Here is a 4,063-nt window from a genome sequence, read left to right on the forward strand (position 1 = left end):
AGGCGCCACTATTTTGGAATAACTCCATGGGCCTTTGGAGGGCATTGAAGATCTAGACCATAACAGGTGGTAATTACACTCATCTGATGGGGGATGAATGGAGCCTGGACTCAGGTGGCACAGAGGGAAGGAGAAAAAGAAACACTTGATGGAACTGGCCAGATGAACTGGAATTGCTAAAGAGATTTCAATTGTGCCTAGTTTGTAACCAGGGAATGGGGATGAAGGTGAGAGAGTTGGAACTGAGGGCTTAGGGTTTTCCAGACCACAACTTCTGAGTGTATCTAAGGTGCTGTCGCCTGGGAAGTTCCCAAGTGTGTCGAATTCTCTTTGTTGCTTCCCAAATTATCTTACGTCCTAAACTCCATATTTGGGGGGAGATGAACTGACGTTCATAAAGGGGCCATACTACTCCACCCTGAGTTTCCTCCTCATTAAGGTGCATGGTTTGCACCAACCTGTTCATAGTTTCTATAACTTGTTGTGACCAAAGGGTACGAATGGGGTGGGCATCTGGTAGAAGACCAAGTCTTGGGTAGTATTAGAACTGACCTCAGTTTGCTAGTCCTTTGTTTATTTATGTATTTATTTTTGTGGTGCTAGGGATCAAGCCTAGGGCCTCATATGTGCCTAACACAGCATTCTACCACTAAACAATACCCTAAGTGGAGTCTAGTCCTTCTGGGACAAGAGCCAGCAGCCTTGAACTTGTTGGCCTGTGAATCTCATTTCCTGTCTTGCCTTAGGCATCAGGATGTTTAGAATGATAATTTTTGTTTAGTGCTTTAATGTAGTAAAGTATATACATATATGATATAAATTTGCCATTTTAATAATTTTTATATATACAATTCAGAGGCATGAATTACATTTACAATGTGTGCAACCACCACCATTTTTTTCATCCCTCCAAATAAGCTCTGTAATGATTAAGCAATAACTCCCCATTTTCCCCTCTCCCCAGACCCAGGTATCCTCAACTCTTTATTTTTTTTCTTTGTGAGTTTTGCCTATAAGGTATTTCATGTAAGTGGGTTTGTATAATATTTATCTTTTTGTATTTAGCTATTTTCACTGAACATAACATTTTCAAGGTTTTTCCATTTTGTAGCATGTATCAGAATTTCACTCCTATTTTTATAGCTGAATAATCTTCAACTGAAATGTATAAACTATGTTTTGTTTGTCCATTCATCTGTAGCTAGACCCTTGGTTTGTTTATAATTTCTGGCTATTGTGAATAATTCTGCAATGAATGTAAGTGTCAGAGTCCCTGTTTTCATCTCTTAGGAGTTGAGTTGCTAGGGTCATATGATAGTTCTATGTTCAACTTATTGCGGAATCACCAAATTGTTTTTCACAACAGCTGCCCTGTTTTCATTCCACCAGCAATGATTAAGTTTCTTTACATCCTGGCCAACATTTGTTAATTCATGCATTTAAAAATAATACTATATGTAAGAGGAAAAACATAAAATAATAACCTATTAGGTGTAAAGTGGTTTCTCATTGTGGCCCCTATTTAACTCTTTATTGTAGAATTTTTTGAATGTATTTTTCCTTTATTTTGCTATAATTTTATAAACTATCTCTATTGTTTATTTTTTCCTGATAAATCTTTCTGGAAGTAGGCAAATTTAAATCACACATAAAAGAGTGAAGAAAAAATAGCCAAAAGACTCAACTGGGCTTAAGCTGCGCACATTTTGTGTTTTGAAGCTTTACATTCAAATTGCTTTTCACCTCCAAGATAATCTTGTCATGGAGGATTTTCTGTCTTTCTCTGTCTTTCTTTTTTGAGTTTCTTGTGTTATGTTTGTATGGTCCAGTGGAGATTTCTCTGTTTCCTGAGCCATTTGACATTTGAGCTCATCTAGTCAAAAGAGATGCCAGTCTTTATTGTCTTTTTTGAGTAATATTTATATTCTGTTGGTAAAATGAAATTCCCAGCACCTGGTGTTCTTTATTGAAGGTGAAATGATACAGGCAATAGAAATATCTACAACCAGCCTCATCTTTCACTGTGTTATGACCAATTCTATGAAAAAGCCTGGAAAATTTCTGTTTCTTTAAAAACATCATCAAATATTAGCCATTATTTCCATTACCAGCTCCAGAGAGAGTCAATGAATGTCCATCACAGAGAAAAATAAAACTTGGTTCTATTTCCTGTGTTGTTTCAACATGGAACAGGGGAGGGGACAAGATGACCTTTAGATGTTGTTTCCAAATCTTTAAAAACAATTATGCTTGCCTGTAGAGCAGGCTTTTCACAAATTCAACACCCTTTAAATATAAAATGCCTCTTAGAAGGGTCATGAGATGGGAGCTTTCTCTATAATCAAAGATGTATATAAAAGCACAGCTAATATCATACTAAGCGGTGAAAGACTGAAAGCTTTCCACCTATCATTAGGAATAAGACAAGGATGCCCACTTTCACCACCTCTGTTCAACTGAGTAGCTCAATTAGGCAAGAGAAAAAGAAATACAAGGTATCCAAATGGGAAAGGAAGAAGCAAAACGATCTCTATTTGCAGATGACATGACCTTATAGATAGAAAACACTAATGTGTATGTGTTTAAATAAACATCATTGGAGCTAATCAATGAACTCAGCAAATTTGTGGGATGTAAAATCAATATGTAGAAATGAGTCATTTTATACACAAGCAATGAGCAATGTGGAGGGGAAATAAATTTAACCAAAAAGATGTAAGACTTGTGCATGAAAACTGCAAAATATTGCTAAAACACATTTAAACAGACCTAAATAAATGTAATAACATCCCATTTACAGGTATTGGGAAATAATATTAAGATATCGATACTCTACCCCCCCAAATGATCTACATATTCAACTCAATCCCTATCAAAATCACAACATCCTTTTTTGAAAAAATGGGAAAACAAATCCCAGTTTTCATATGGAATCTCAAGGAACCTGGGAAAATCAAACACAGTTTAAAAAATAAAGAATGCAGTTGAAGATTCAAAACTTACTAGAAGGCCACAGTAATCACAACAGTGTTGTGATTGGCACTCTGGATAGATACAAAGACCAGTGGCAAAGAATTTAAAGTCCAGGAATATCCCACATGTCTAAAGTCAACTGATTTTTGACAATAACGTCAAGACCTTTCAGTGGGGGAAAAGAGTATCTTCAACAAATGGTTCTGGAACAACTGGATATCCTCATCCTTTGTCTGATGTATAGCAAGTGAGTATTTTCTCCCACTCTGTGGGTGGTCTCTTCAGTTTAGAGCCCATTTCTTTTGCTTTTCAGAAGCTTTTTAATTTTCACATAGTCCCATTTGTCCATCCCTTCTCTTAGGGATGATGTGCAGCTTCCTACACTGTCTTTTATAAGAGCTGGCAGTGACAGCACTTTCTGATCACTCAGAGAAATCAAACATCCTTCTGTGTTAGCAGCTCTGAGGTTCTAGAAAATGATTAGACTTTCTCAGGTTATTAGTATTTTCTCCCAGGCATCTTCAGTAGTGTGATTTGGTTCACCTATTGCTCACATATTCTGTCATGTAAAGAGGTTACTTCAAGTTGAAGAAAAAGAATTTGGACTAAAACCCTGAGTACTCCAACCACTTATCACCAAAAGGCCCATGAAAGAATTAAGGAAAACAAAAAACGTTGGTACTTTGTTGTCTCCTTCTGTTACAGATGAGAAAGGATTTGATCCAGCTAGCATTACGAGAAAACATTCTTTAAAGCTGGGAAGGTTGGCGAATTCAAATCCTAGCCACATGGGGTTTGCAGAACAGTCTGTAATAAGACTGGCAGATGTCTAATTTAGGGTCAAAACATAGCTTGTTTTAAAGTTTCTTCAAATCCTGTGGCGTTCCATCAATACTTAGATCCAAGTTTCCACTACTGTTAAACCCTGCCCCAAGGTAAAATACAGAAGTCCTAGCATTTGTGCCTTCTCTCTTTCAAATGATTGACAAGGATCCTCACAAATGTGCACATGTGCAAATGAGTCCCTTAACTGGAAGAGGTGGGAAAATGTTATACTAGTTTATCATGTAACAAAAATTCCGCAAGCTAG

The sequence above is a fragment of the Castor canadensis genome, chromosome 4 (genome assembly GCF_047511655.1).
Source record: "Castor canadensis chromosome 4, mCasCan1.hap1v2, whole genome shotgun sequence".
Classification (NCBI taxonomy): Eukaryota; Metazoa; Chordata; class Mammalia; order Rodentia; family Castoridae; genus Castor; species Castor canadensis.